Consider the following 16,158-nt stretch of genomic DNA (forward strand, 5'->3'; position numbering starts at 1 on the left):
TCGGCATGTGGATGCTATGGAAGCACCAGAACACCATTGTGTTCGATGGGGCGTATCCGTCAATAACCCGGATCATCCAACATATACGAGACGAGGGTAGGTTATGGGTGAAGGCGGGTCTACTTAAGGGTGATGAAAGAGGGTTCCGTGGAGGAGGCGATGTGGGCTGGAAATGAGTAGTCCTCATAGGTTGCTAGCATAGGTGTGCCAGACGTGTTCGGCATGTAAATAATAATGTAATGGTGGACTTGGGGTTCTCTCCCCCTTTCTTCTTTAATGAAAGATACACACTCTCATGCGTATTCGAGTAAATAAAAGATGAAAACAAAATATAAATACTGTACATTTAACTTGATTTACCCAGCGAAGTAATACTGTTTATGACTTATTTCTCACACAGATTTTTTTTAAAGCTGCACAACTTAACATGACCAAAATGTGCAAGGAGTGTACATCCAAGCAAGCAAAACAATGTTGGTTCTACCTAGGAACCTTATTTATTTTCTAGATGCGACAAACACGTACTGACACACGCTCATCCAAACGAAGGTCGCCATTCACAGAGGGTCACCCGAAAGCCATCTTGCGAACATCTCGAGGCACTTCTTAGGCTTGTACTCTGGAGCAGTATGCCCAGCACCCTACATGGTAATCCACAGATATATGCTTATGATATTGAAATACATCCACTGACTAGGGCAGTAGGGTTTATCCTGGTTTAGTTATGCTATGGAAAAGAAAATATTAAGTGTCTGAAGCACTTACCTTCACAGTTGCATATGTTAGGTCAGTCGAGTAACTTCTTGTGAATCTGGAAAAATCAAATTTATTTTTAGCAGTGTAAGACTTAGGGCCTGTTCTGAAGTCCTCCAGCTCCACACTTCACAAACTTCACATATGAATTTGTCCCGAACAATTTTGCTACGAGAAGCTGGCTTCTCGAAGTTTTGTCCGATGGCAGTGCAAAATCCTGGAGCAGCGTCGGCCCAGCTCCACCGATGGGAAAAGTTGGAGTTGGCCAGTATTACAACCGAAGTGCCACCGCCAAGTCCAAGCCAGCGAACCGGTACGCTCGCTCGAAACATAACGCTCCTCTCGCTCTCCATCGAATCGGTACAGGGGCGGCTTCCCTCGATGACTAGCCCATACTGGGCTGCCTCCAGCCGGCCCACTAGCGCCAAATAGGCCCACAACCTCCCAGCTGGGCTGCAGCGATGGGAGAAGCTGCACACGACGCAGAACGCTCCAGGAATCGCCAGATGAAGCGTGAAGCTGGCTAGGGAAGCTGGATTTGTGAAGTTTTGTGAAGTTGGAGGAGATCAAAACAGGCCCTTAGGCAACGCTAACCTGCCAATGTTGATTAGGTGAAGACATTTTGCTCTAAAATTAGTTGAAGACTTCAATCAGATAAAAAATGGTTATGTAGTTGTACTGAATGTTGTCATAGGCAAAGATGTTTAAGCTCCAAAATATTGTCGTAACACTTCGAAAGATATGTTCAGGAATTTTCTGAACATACAAATATCGTTTTTTCCCATGTGTTGGAGAAAATATGTTAATACTGTGGAATAGACCCCTAAAGAAAGAACTTTCACAGGTCATAGGACAACTTACCCTGCAACTTGGCCATCAACATACCATGGTCTCCAGTCATCTGTGTTAGACAGGTTAAGAGATCTTATCCATGCTTGCGTGCCAACGAAGGGAAACTTGCTATCATGGTCGCCGCTGCAACATCAATTACATCAGAATCAGATTTTCCGGACATATTGCAATACAGACCCACTGTGATCTCTTAGAACAGTTTTAGATTAATTTTGTTCTGTGGGCTGGTTACCTGTATATCAGCGCTGGATATCCTTCTCTCCGTAGCCTCGAATGAATCTCTACTGTACTAGTGACATCTCTAGTGTACGGTAGGTCGCGATCACATCTTTTCCATTCCCCCGTTGTTCCCTGTTGTGTGACAACGTTCATGCACAACTAGACCCCAAAAAGGATTCAGTACAGCTGTAGAGTAGTGCAGTAGAACTAGTACCTTGCGAACGCCAAGACTCTCCCTTACTCCCTCATGATTTGCCCAGATATAAGATAGCTGTTGGGCATCGCTCTGCGACGAAATTAACCAACATTAGTTCTGTGAGCAAGAGTGGATACAGTGTAAAACTATGGGATGTTAATGCAGTTTATAGGAATTGGATGCACAGGTTTTTGTCGGCACTCAACTCTACACTTGAAGGGAAACAGGGGATCATCACCAGCGGGGTACCGCACCGTGAGCTCACTTGTTCCATTTCGTGCAGTTGCTTGCTGAATCCTGGGGCTCCATATCGCCTCGCATTTGGGCTCCAGGATGTGGGACAAGTTGCTATCTTTTGTGCACTATATGTCCATTGTTACTAGAAATTAGTAACCAAAACTTCTCGTGTTCCAAACATGGCAGCTTGAATGAAAGATGTTTTATCTTCTGCCTTTGCTGATTGACAGGAAAAGATAATATATGTGCGTGTGTAAAATGATTATAAATTCAATTTAAGATGATTTTTGCTTCAGGGAGCTTCAAATATGGATGCCTCCAGTTGAGAACTGTGCAATTCCCAGTTTAAACGGTCGTATTATAACTAATAGTTACTTTGGGGAAACTTACATCGTCAATAGCTTGGATGGACTCGGCACATAACGCATTGGGTGGATCACTGTAATTTCCTCCGCAGTTCTCCTTGGCAAACTGTGGATAAAATTTCTTTGCATTCTGAGTGCGATACAACTCATGAAAACTTCAACTGTATATACGGTCCTCTGCTTTAGTACTGTACTACCACTGTAATTTCTACTGCTGCTACTGTTAGTATTTTTTGTGAGATGGTGGATCACCTCGTAAAGTTCGTCCGATAGCAATCCCATGCCATGAAAAAATTGGACTTTACCAGCGGTGTCAAACCTGCCGTCAGTCACTGGATTCCCGGCAAAGTACCCCTGTAACATTCTTGTTAAGTGATGCAAAAATAAATTAGATGAACATTATGCCTAAGCATATTTTGTTGTAGTCTGGATTCAGGCTAGGCTAGCATTGGTCCTAGTTGCATTTGGTTTGATTCTGGTTAGAGACACTAAGTTGGGTTGACCAATTTGCCCAAGTTCGCGCTATGATACAAGTCATCTATTTTAGCCTTTAACAGGTCTCAATTGCTAACCAGACTCAAAAGGTTCTTCCACCTAACCCAGATAATACAAAATATTCATCAGAAGAACACTACTATAAAAAATTGTTTACTGCAGTGACCTCATAATTCAATTTTGTATTAAATTACATAGGCTCCTCGCTAACTGTACGTGTGTTGAAATTCTAGAGATTCCAAGAAGAGTATTATGTATTTTCCTGTTTTTCTTAAAAAAACCAAGGAATTATTATTTTTCTCTTTCCATAACTTTTCCAGTCGCGTATGGAACCCCTTACAAATGGTGCTTGCAGCCGTTCGCAAGTTTGACTAGTCAGAAATCAGCAAGGACCCACATTCCAGTTCATCCTTCGAGTGAGTCTAGAAGGTTTAGATAGACTATTCAAGCAGGGGTCAATTGTTTAGGTGTCAGCAGCCAAAGACTGTTCCCAAACAAAGGAATAAATGTAAAGAAATACCTTCATGATCCTAGGATCACAAGGGAAAACGGAAAGCAATGGCTCAGTGACACACCAATGTATATTGTACAGAACAAGAGTAAACACAAGAACCAAATGATGCATGGACTAGTCCATGGTATTAACCAGACTCATAATGAAAGCTTATTTTACTAAATATAAACGGACTTCAACAAACCTTGAGGTTAAGAAGCGGTTCTTCGCCAGATTCTTTATCTGAAAGTGGTAAACAAATATGTGTGTGTGTTAGTGAACAGTGATGCACATGTACAATAAGTAATCATCATTAAATTTGTTTTGAACAACTAAACTAATTTGACCGCAAAGTTCTAAAAATATTAAAATAAAGTGGAAATTATATGGTACTCGAACAATAGAATATGATGGGCAACCTCAATAGATTTATAAGAAAATAATGATGTGTATTATGTGCGGCAAAATCATATTATCTGTACAATTTTGGTCCAGCAAAAGACTCAAAACTCCCTAAGAAGAAGTCAAACCTGAAATATTGAATAGTGTTGTCAGTAAGCCTACAAATGTCTGTCAATTGTGCAACTCATTTCTACAACATTTGGGGTAATACCAAATTGCTGGTTTAGATTTACTAGATATTGTTTGGTATAAAGCTAGCAAAACACTTAACTAAAGTAAGACAAGTCCTTGTATGACTAAATTTATTGCCCCATTATAGTATGACTAGCTTTAGATTTTATGTCTTAACTTTTTAAGATTGAAAACATAAATGTGCTCCATAGCAGCAGTTCATCATCTATAGATAAGTATAAAGAGTCTTACTTGATATGTGGATTTCTAGGGCAAGAGTGGGTATGATCATACCACAATATGATTCACCGCCAACATAAAGTGAATTTTTTTTTTTTTGCGGGTGAACATAAAGTGAATTTGAGAGGAACCGGGGGTGTCCACGTAACCACTGCATGTAAAATGATAAATTAGAATAGATATAAAAGCAGATATGGAGATTCAATATTGATCTCTGTTTCTCATAGCACAAATAAAAATTCCACTCTAGTTAGTTTTGGTTAGATCATGGGGTGGGGCCCAGCTGAATGAAGTATTACGTTAAGCTCATGTTATCTTTGTTTGAATGAGTAGAATAATAATGAACCATGCCACACAATTAATTAATAACTTGTTTGCAAGACAGAAATTTAACAAAAACTTAGAAGGAATTTGACATTAACAATTTGATTCCCATGTTACGGATGAAGCTTAGAGGTAAACCTTGTGATTCAATTTGGGCAGAATCAATAACAGGGAGGAGAAATATGCAGTCGCATGAATTTGTTCACAATGGCTATAAATTTACAAAACTCCCATGACTAAGTTATCCTCCGAGATCAACGCTTGAAGCTAATACTCATAAAGGTACCTTTAATACGGCAGTAGCTCCCGAGAATAATTAAACATCTCATCTGTTAATCATTACGGCCCAATCTCAAGATTGTTGCATATTTGGAAGATTAAGGTCCCTTTGCGTATTAAAATTTTTATGTGGTTTGTCCGTAAGCAAGTCATCCTCACCAACACTACTAGGAAAAATGTTATACACAGAACTTTAGCAGTAGCGCTTGTTAAAAGAGCACGCTACTGCTAGACAGCAGTATCACGTGCAAAATAAGCGCGCTGTAGATGGACATATATCAGTAGCGCGTCTCACCGAAAACTCGCTACTACTAAAATTCCAATCACTTAGCCGATGGGCTACACATAGTAGTAGCGATCTTCCAAAAACCACGCTACAGCTAATAAACTTATAGCAGCGCGTTTATGCGTAAATCGCTACTGCTAACGAAAATAAAATAAAATAAAAAACGAATAGAGAAGTAAATGAAAATGAAAGAAATAGAAAAAGGAGAAAGGAAAAATATAAAATGTAGAGAAAAATAAATGAAAAGGGGAAAAAAATGATGAACACGTAGCAGTAGCGTATTCTCTGAAACGCGCTATAGCTAACTTAGCTATAACGCGTTTCCTGTAACGTGCTACCGTTACTTTTGACTTAACCAAAAACGGTTTCCCCCCGGCCACCACTTCTCCCCCAAATCGATCCCTTGCCCCACTTTGCCGCCATCTCCCCCACTTCGCCGTCGCCCCCACTTCGCCGCCATCTCCTGCCGGCGTCGACGCCGCGCTCATCCTCACGGCCGCCGCCCAAGGCCACCGAGCCTCACCGCCGCCGCCTCTCGGGCCGCCTTTGACCTCACTGTCGCCTCCCTCGACCTCACCGCCGCCACCCTCGACCTCACCGCCCCCGAGCCCGCCAGGACCGCCGCGTCCCGATCCCGAGCCCGCCCTCGCCGCCCCTACCTCCGTCGCCGAGCACCTCCCCGCCACCGTCTCTCCCCTCTCTGTAAGCCCCCCCCCCACCCATCCTTTTTAGTTAATAGATGTTAATGTTAAGTAGTAGATAATGTTGATGTTTTTTAGTTAGGGTAATAATAGACGATGTTAAGTAGTAGATAATGTAGATGTTAATTAGTTCAGTAGGGTTTAGTTTTTGAATTGAGTTTGTTTAACTAGATGTTAATTAGGGCAGTAGGGTTTAGTTTAGAGTAAAGTTTAGTTCAGTAGTTAACTAAATATAATCTATATTTGGTTTTTGAATTGAGTTTGAGAGAGCATGAGATTTGTGTAGATTTTCTTGAAGTGTCAAACGCTAGGACATGCAAATTTGAAGTGGTCAGGATATATGCAAATTCCTCAATTGTGTTTGCCCATGTTTTGATTGTGCCCAAGTGGCTTTTGTTGTTTCCAGGGAATGAAGCTGAGTGACCTATGTTTTTCTAGAATGTTGATTCATTTCCGTTCCGGCAAATTTCAGGTTCTCGATTTGTCCACTTTTTAGCAAAGGTCATGCCGAAATTTTCCGTGAATTTCGGCATGACTTGTGCTACAAACTAGGACATATCGAGTGCCCGGGATTTGCCGCACCGGGAAAGAGTCAACGTTCCTGCAAAACATAGGCCTTTTTTATGTCATTATTCATTTTATTAGGCCTAGAATTAATTGACTAGATCTAATTGTATGAAACATGGCTAGCAACGATGAAGGACAGGGTTCTGGTTATTGCGACGATGTCTACCTGGCGGCAGACGAATTTTTGAGCCTTGCCGACGATCAACCGATGTTGTTGCTGGGCCCACCGGTCGCATCGGGGACTGAGACCGACACGCAGACCGGTGCTGAGACTGAGACTGGCGCTGAGACTCAAACCGGCGCTGAGACTCAAACCGGCGCTGAGACTCAGACCAACATCGAGACCGGCGCTAAGACTGAGGCCGGCGCTGCCTCGGGGAGCGGAGCCGGTGTAGAACTGAAAGCAAAGAGGCAACAGCTTCCTAACAAACTCAGGACTACTAGACTGGTGGTCATGTCGGTGGACGACAACAATTTTGAGCCAACCGCGCCCGAGGAAGCGCGCGCATGCTACGACAATCAAATAGGCTGCATCGTACGGACAACCGCCACCATCAACGATGAGAAACTACAGAAGATAGATAATATGAGGCCCTCCCTCCTAAAGAAGCTGCACCAGATATTCTTGTTCCCGGGCCGGAATGAAAAGGATTATAAAGATCTAGATAAGGACCCGACAATGAAGAAGATAAACAAACACGCCATGTCCAAGTTTAGCGACGCGTTGGCCGCCTGGAAAACACGGGTGGAAGCAAAGATCGACAAAAAGGAACCCTACTCCGAGATTGTAAAGGATAATCCGACAATCACGGCAGAGCAATTTGAAATATTCAAGGCGGCTTGCGAGGCCGAAGATGCCAAAAAAGTCGAAGTACATGAAGGGGCTTCAACAGAGGAACATTGGGTGCCACCACCTCGGAAGCCGTGGTTACGGCAGGAAGAGGTCCATATGGGCCAGGGAGGAGCGGAAGCCGCGAGTCTGGGCATCCCAGACCCCTTGGCGGAGTTCACCGTCCCGCAGGAGCGTGACGTCCTCAGGGCCCGGCACCATTGGGACCCAGTTAAGAAGGTTTTCGAGACGAACGCGCTCACGACGGAGTTCATGAGACTTCTGGTAATTTTAGTTTCTGATCAATTCGACTACACGTTAGTCATGCAAATTTGTAAACAATTCTTGTGCCTTTTGCAGAGAGAGCAGCACAGGATTGCGGCCGAAAGCGACTCGCCGTCTGCGGCGTTCGCGAGGCCCAAGTGGGACACTCCATTTAACCGGGTGTTGAACATATTGAAACGACTCCCGGTGGATACTCGACCGTCGTATGGACGCGTGCACGGTGTCGGAGACGGCGCCACGTGGAAGAAGTACTACAGTGAGACCACGGAGGAGAGAAAGGAAAGATAGAGGTTAACCGAAGAAAACATCGACAAGAAGGTTGAGATTGCGGTTGAGAAGAAATCAACTCAAACAGTCGCAACAACGGTAGCTGCCGCAAAACAGATGGTTGTAGATATGTCTACTTCCTTGGTTCCGACCGTTTTCAATTGGACCAGGCAAAATCCAGAGAAAAATGCAGCGGACTTTCCCCTTGCTGACTTCTTGGGGAGCAGCTCGACTAGCGTTGCACCAGCACCTTCAGCTGCACCTGCTCCTGCACCTGCTCCCGCACCGGACATGCTCGGCGGTGCTTCGTCTTTGGCTGAGCTCGACGCCCTCATGGTATCTGTCACACCGTCCCCCTTCAATAAATGTATAATCTCGCGTTTTCGTTGCCTTTCGGATGTCTCATGTCGCAGACTTTTCTTTACAGGCCGACGAAACCCCGTGCACCATATTGTACACCATCCACGACTAGAAGAAGGACGTGGGGAAGGCGACGATAATGAAGCCGAAGGAGCCATTGTTCCACAGCCGGCCGATCCCCCCGAACGTCTTCGAGGTTTCCGTGGCCAGTGTCAAACCGGGCCACGAGAATTTGCCTCCTCTGGTACTAGGGGGATGACGACGAGACCCCGTGGCGGCTTGGTGATTGTTGCAATGGGTGGGTCCTGTTGTGGCCAAAGAGTCTGCTTCGTCTGGAGGCGGCCGGGAGCACACCCATGAGCACGCAGCCTCAGCAAGGTATGAACATCAACACCCCACCTACCCAATTAGCGTCGGGTGTCGGGTTGGGTGATAGCAGACGGGGTAAGGAAGAGGCTCCATTAGTCGTTGATGACATCGCCATGGATGAGGATGAGGATGACGATGGCACTCAACAGTATGTCTCTACTGGCGCCTACTCAGGGTTTGAGCGTCATGAGTCGGTGCCTGAATTGCCGCCTCCGGAGGCTCAACGTATTATAGACGACCTTCCAGCAAAGAAGCCTAGGAAGAGATCGAGGAAAGTCAAGAAAGCCGATTCTATGATCCAGCCGCCTCAGCAGCCTCGGGTTCAAGATCGTGTAGATATTCCCAGTGCGGATAAATTGCATATCCCCAGTCAACCAATCCTACCTGCAGCAGCGCTAGGGACCAGTTTCGGTGATCTAAGGAGACTTCATGACGATGTGCTGCGGATAGAGAAATGCCTCATCGCCTCGAAAGATCTAGGATACCCACTCTATGTGGTTAACGTTCCGCGCAATTGTCATACGTCGACTTCTTCCCCGCGGATAAGTTCTTCCTTCGATTCGTTTACATATTCAACATGTTTCATGTGAAGAAGCTGGATTTTACGTTTGTCCGCCTATATGCCTTGCACATGAACTACATCATCGGGGTTGAGCAGATACCTCATATCTGTGTCGCTGACCCGTACTTCATGCACGAGGACTTCTTGGGAGTCTGCGCAAAGCACCGTGAATACGCGAGGGAGTACATAGTCAATTTCATGCTCGCCAATAAGGACAAGGAGGCGATTCTCGTGCCTTATCATCCCCTGTAAGTCATCCGCGCGGATATCCTTCCTTTGATTTCAATTATTCATTTGCACGGTGGAGGCTAATTGAGGTGTACTTATTTTGCGCAGCGGCAGGCGCGCCGTCCTCATCATCCGCTACCCCCCATACTCTCATGCTCTTTACTTGGACTCGTCGAAGAACATTAACAAAAAGGATTACACCCACATCAAGGATGTTCTCGACAGTGCTATGTTTTACTACGAAGCACGGGGTGGAGAGGTCCAGGACAAGAAGAGAAGGGGCGGCAGGCTCGCCTTCGGCCATAAGACCGACTTCTGCTGCATCCAGCAACCGAGTGATTCTCTTAATGATGGATTCTTTGTCCTACACCACATGCTGGAGTACAGACGGGATCACCAGAACCTTCGCATGTCACCTACATCCGGCGATGCTCATATTCTGCAATGGGCAAAGAACATGGGAGATATCGAGGATCGTCGACTTCGAGCTGATTTCTATCACATCCAGCGCGAACTTTCCCAAATCATCATGAAGGAGGTCATCGGAAAAACAGGGATGTTCTACGAAGAAGGACAAATGTCGCGGGAAGATGTCCGAACACGGGTAGCCTCTCAGCGTCTTGACCTGAAGCCTTTCGCTAGGCTCGGGGACTATCTCCTTGACTTGGATGGATGGCACGACATGTTGGAGTGATTGTCGATATATGACAATGTGTCCGTTTAGTCCATACTTTCTGTATGACGAAACTTTGAGTTATGGATGACGAAACTTTATTTGTGATGTAATTAAACCGTCCTCCTCGACTAGCGACGATCACTCTAGTTAGGGCATTTTGGGTACGATCAACTTTGTTATTTATGCTTATGATATGTTGCTTCTATTTTTGCCATGTATGTCTCTTTCTGTTGCTCAACTATATATGTTGCATATCATCAACTAATGTGACGATGCAGGTGCATAGATCATCGATGTCGAAGAAGTGCTACGCCGGGAGTATATATACGACGAGTGGCCGGAGTGTCAGGCCCAGGTGTACCGGTTTCCGGTTTCCGAGCAATGGGCAGTAGTTAGTTTAGGTTCACGCTAATGCGAGAGAGGGATACGAACTCATGTACTGCATAGTTTCTCTCTCACTCAAAGTGATGGCTCTTCTCGCGTATATCATTGTTTAGATGGATGACAATGTAGTTGCAAGTAATCGAGACTTGTATCGCTATTTTCGAGATGATAACGAGAGACCACTTTGTGTTGGATGATGATTATGATGATGACATGATTTGATGAGACTAGTTGTATGTATATGCTATGATTACATTTGTATGTGTATGATATGCTAAAGATTATTGTATAAAGCCTATTCAAATACAAAACAAATATGCAGGAAAAAAACTAATAAAACTAGTAGTAGCGAGGGGAACAAAGTTAGCAGTAGCGTCGCCTTACCAGTAGCGCTTCCCTGTAAAAAGCACTGCATATAATATCAGCAGCGCTCTTCACCAAAGCGCGCTGCTGCTATCCATGTATAGCAGTAGCGTGGGACGACAGGCGCCACTACTACACGTTAGCTGTAGTGCCTTATCAGTAGCGCATCATCCCGCGCTACTGATAGGCCTAAAACCTGCGTTGCTGCTAGGCTTTTCCCTAGTAGTGCAAGGACAATTTGATAAAAAGGCGATGGGTAGGTAGTTCACGGTGTTGTTTTTGTGATCATGACGAAACAATACAACACTTATTTCTTGAATGCCCACTTGCCAAATTGCTTTGGAGAACCATCCATATAGCTTTCAACATTAAGCCTCCAGTTGATATTGAATCGTTGTTTGGAACATGGTTAACTAGGGTTGAATATACTACTGCGGCTCATATTCGGATTGGAATATGTGCGCTTTTATGGGCTATATGGAATTGTCAAAATGATTTGATTTTTAACAAACAACACAATTTAACTTTCTTGCAGGTTATCTTCAGAGCTACCGCATGGATCCGTACATGGTCCTTACTCACTCCTATGGACTCCAGGGAGTCTTTGGTTACTAGGTGCAACCAGTGGGAGATGGTAGCACGGGTTATATTCAACCGGTTCGGATGGCGGTCGCATAACATGATAGGAGTCTAGGGAGCTTATTCTTCTTTTTGCCTTACCGGTTGTATTTTGGAGCGCTTACTTTCTTTTTATTTGTTTTGCTCCGTTTGCGAGATGTAATACGGTCATGATTTTGTGGTCCTTTGAGGATTTTTAATAAGATGGCTGCATGCATCGCCATGATGCAGAGGCCGGGGGTATGCCTCCATTTCCAAAAAAACAGTTGAAGGTATTCGGCACATTAAGCACAATTTTATTTTTGACAGAGCCCATTAAGCATAGTTTAAATAAAGTATGAAGTGTCAATAAATTGGGTTTTCGGTAACAAATCTATAGAGAACTTATGAGTTACAAGTGTAGTTGGGTATGATACCTAACAAAACACCTCCCGAGTAGTTTTTTCACAAATCATATGTACCATGGGAAACTGGAAGGGTCCTGACCTTTTCAAGAAAGACGACTAGCCTTTTAACCGCCATGGTATCACTAGATATGAACCCTTCCTCCGATGTGGCGTACGAGAACCCAGACCCAGTAGGGCTATCAATAAAGATTACACTGCTCACCTAGAAAATCATGTACAACATTTTTTTGAGAATCACCGGGGGGGAGCTCCCCCACCTGAATATATTGCTCAAAACGGCTATAGAAACACCAGATCCAGATTACGGAGGCACATTGCATCGTGCAGAGAGATAGGTACGCCACGAGAAGACGTCCTCCTTGTCACCCGGATCAACAAAACGGTGTGACCAGAGATCCAAGTCTGATACTAGGTTTCTAATTGTTATTATAGAACATTGATCAACATTCCTAAAGAGCATGTCATTTCGCGCGGCCCAAATGCTGGAGAGTAGCGCGAGAAGGACGAAGGGTCATGCTTTCTTGGGCAGGTGTTGAGGTAGTGGGATGTCCCATAGTTCATTAAGGTCATCATCCTATGGCAGAACACCAACTCGATGCCAAATTCTATTGGCGAGGGGGCATGTGATGAAGAGGTGAATGGAGTCTTCCGGTAGCATAGCATATCGTGTGCATAAGTCCGAGGAGATTATATTCTTGTGGGCAAGATTCACGGCGGTGCTTAGGCGATCTTTGAAGAGAATCCAAGCGAAGATCTTTGTCTTGTGAGGAGCCTTGGTGTTCCAGATGAGGGGAGCAATGAGGTTTGTTTCTGGCCTTGCCATAATGGAGCCGTAAGCCTGCTTGGTGGAGAAGTCATGACCCTGAAGGAGGAACCGTTGATCTTCCTCTGACGAAGGCACGAAGTCCTGCAAAACAGCCAAAAGCGAGACCAACTCTATTTCTTCAGTGAGAGAGAGACGATTACGGAGGTTTGTTTCGATACCGAAACGCAAGATGTTAGCCACTTTTACCAGCTGTAGTGTTGAGTGTGAGAAGAGGTGTGGGTAGGTGGTAGCTAGGGGTTTTGGGGTGAGCCAGGTGTCTAACCAGAAGTAAGTGTGCGTTCCACTGTTTGTTAAGACAAAGGAAATTGACTATAAGGTTGGGATTTGTTGAGAAATCGTGCGGCATAGAAAAGAGGTTTGGGGGCCCGAGGAGACTAGGGCATTGGGGTGTTGTAGGTCTAGCCAGTCTAGCCAGGGTGATTCTGTGGATGAGAGTGCTTTGACAGCAAACTTCATTAGGAGACAATTTTTTGAACCTGTAGATTTTTCAGCCCTAAACCACCAATTTTTTTGGTGTACAAACGTTTTTCCACGCAATCAGGCATTTTGCGCCCGAGCAGGCATCCTCACCAGCCCAGAAAAAGGATCTTCTCAGGGAATCAATGATTTTTAGGGTTTTTGGGGGGATGCGAAAGACAGACATAAAGTATGTAAGGAGGGAGTCAAGGACGGCCGAGATGAGGATGAGTCGATCGTCTCTGTCTAGGAGCTTGGCACGCCAACCAGTTAGAAGTTTTCGGGATCGTTCAATCAACGGGGCGAAGGCATTGGAGGGAGGCTTGGTCGGGGCAAGGGGAGTCCAAGGTAGGTTTGAGGAAGGAGAGCACGCGTGCAGTCCATGGCGAGTGCAGTGGTGGCAGCTAGGTTTTCATTTGTGTGCAGGGTTGCTAGGGTGGTTTTGGAGAAATTTATGGTGAGGCCAGTAGCCTGAGCAAAATTCTGAAGGATTTTTTAGTGTGACAACGGCGGCGGGGGAGGCGGCTGCGATGATCAACGTATCGTCGGCGTATTGGAGAATGGTAGGGGGCAGGTGGGTAAAGATGGGGTGGTGGAGATCGGGATCGGAGTTCTAGAGGATAAGTTGCTGGAGCAGATTGACGACAATTAAGAAGAGGTAGGGGAGGCCGGGTCTCCCTGGCGCAGGCCATTCTTACATGGAATCCAGCGACCTGGAAGGCCGTTTAGGAGGATGGAAGTCTTGCCAGTATGGAGAATATTTTGAATCCAACTATGAAAAGTTTGGGAGAAACCACAGACAGCCATAATTTTGTCTAGGGCGTTCCAAGCAACTGAATCAAAGGCCTTCCCGAAGTCAAGTTTGAATATCATGGTTGGGCATTTGTGAGAGTGACAAGTGCTGATAAGATCTGCTGCAAAGACATAGTTTTCGGCAATGTTCCTTCCGGTAATGAAACCGGTCTGATTACCATGGACGAGATGAGGGATGAAAGGTTTGAGGCACAAAGTTAGGACCTTGGCAACAACTTTGACTGGGCAGTTTTGCAAAAATATTGGTCTGAAGGCGTCATGTGATGTTGTGGAGGCAGATTTTGGAAGGAGAGCAATGTGGGCACAGTTTAGGCGCTCCGTTCTGCCACACCTTGGTGAAATTGTGCGAAAAAGGAGAGGATTTCCTGTTTGATAGAGGGCCAGAAGGATTTATAGAAGGAGGGGCCGAAACCATCGGAGCCAGGGCTTGCTTGTGGGTTCATTTGGAAAAAGGCCAATTTGATCTCATCTTTGGTGAATTGCGCGTCAAGGGCATGAAGGCCAGGTACGGGGTGAGGATAGATCGACGCGAGATCAAAAGGCCAAGGCGTGGTGACAGTAGAGCCGATGAGCATGACAAAAAACTCTCGCAGGATGTCAGCTTTATGCTGATGCAAGGTAAAAACCGAGCTGTCTCGTGTGAGGGAGAAGATTTTGTCTTTACGAAGCCGTTGTGAGGCAGACATGTGGAAGAACTTGGAGTTTTCACCGCCGTGTATTGCTCGGGACACTTTGGCACGCCATTTCCAGTAAGACATTTTTTCCAGAATGGTGCTTTTTAGGAGAGAAACGATGATCTTACGAGTGAGTTGTTCTGGTGGGGAGAGAGGCCTGGATTCTTCTACATGATCGAGGGCAGAGATGGCAATTTTGCAGCGAGATTCACGAAGGGGGGCGGGAATGCATGAGCGAGCCCATTTTTTGAGCGTGACCCGAGTTTGTTTGAGCAGTGAGGCTAGGGAGGTGACAGAGTTGGGCGGTGATGTGGGCCGATGTGAGGCCCAAACTGAGCAGATGATATCTCGGCAGGGCTACAATTTGGCCCAATGAGGTTCGAATTTAAAGAAGAATAGGAGGCAGAATATTTAGGCATATTCTTCTTCAAATGTTATGATTACAAAAAAGAGAAACATTGGCACCATACCTTGGTCCATGTCCCCGGTCGGTAGAGCAAGGCGGGGAGTCCACCTCTGTACCCTTGGACGTCAAACTAGAAGGCCATGTACACGTATGAACATTTAATTCATTATTAGCGCATTGTCTTACAAAGTACTCTCTCCGTCCCATAATGTAAGACGTTTTTTGACACTAGTATAGAATACTTAGACATCTGATCATTCACAGGAGTGACTGTGGGCATGTATCGCGTCAGAAAACTATAACACATACTCCCTTCGTCCGAAAAAGCTTGTCCTAAGCTTGTGCCTGAAGGATGTATCTAGCACCAACTTTTTGCTAGATACATCCATTTGAGGGACAAGACGGAGGGAGTATATGCTTTTTTTTCTACTTTTGGGAAAGTCAGACAAATATGCACTCCCTCTATAAATTAATATAAGAGTGTTTAGATCACTAAAAGTAGTGATCTAAACGCTTTTATATTACTTTACAAAGGGAGTAGTTGGGATCGATTGAATATCACTGCAACTTTCCTTGTTCTTTCGAAGGATGTGACGGAACCTGTTGAAGGATCACAGTGGAAGGCCTCTCGGAACTGGAGAGATTGTTTCAGAACTCAGAAGCAGTCGGCAAAGCCTCCGCCATTGCCTCCGGCATTCTCAGTGGCACCCGCTCGGGTGTGGCCCAACGGGGGTAATCGCTCACAGAGCTCATTGCGACTCGACGCCGTCATCGATATAGACAAGCTGGGTGCTTTTCCTCGGCGCGGCGGCGCGACGAATGGATGGGGAGTCCCTATCGCTCTCCCAGGGTATCTTCTACATCGACGACTTCCACAGCTGGCCAGGGTCCTGCGATTGCTTCCGCCGGTTCAACGTGGCCGTGGCGGCGCTAGGGCCGGAAGAGGGACGAGATACGAAGGGGAACTGCCAGACTGGGGAGGGAGTCCGGTTCGAACAGAGGTGGTAAGAGGGTTTGGTTCGAACAGAGGTCGAGGCAGGAGTGCCGAGTACAGG

The 16,158-nt window shown here is 45.5% G+C and overlaps 1 pseudogene; it reads right to left on the bottom strand.

Moving 5' to 3' along the window:
- Nucleotides 1-367: 367 nt before the first annotated feature.
- LOC125537196 lies at nucleotides 368-15,310 on the bottom strand (annotated as a pseudogene).
- Nucleotides 15,311-16,158: the final 848 nt, after the last annotated feature.

Source organism: Triticum urartu, chromosome 2 (assembly GCF_003073215.2).
Source record: "Triticum urartu cultivar G1812 chromosome 2, Tu2.1, whole genome shotgun sequence".
Lineage (NCBI taxonomy): Eukaryota > Viridiplantae > Streptophyta > Magnoliopsida > Poales > Poaceae > Triticum > Triticum urartu.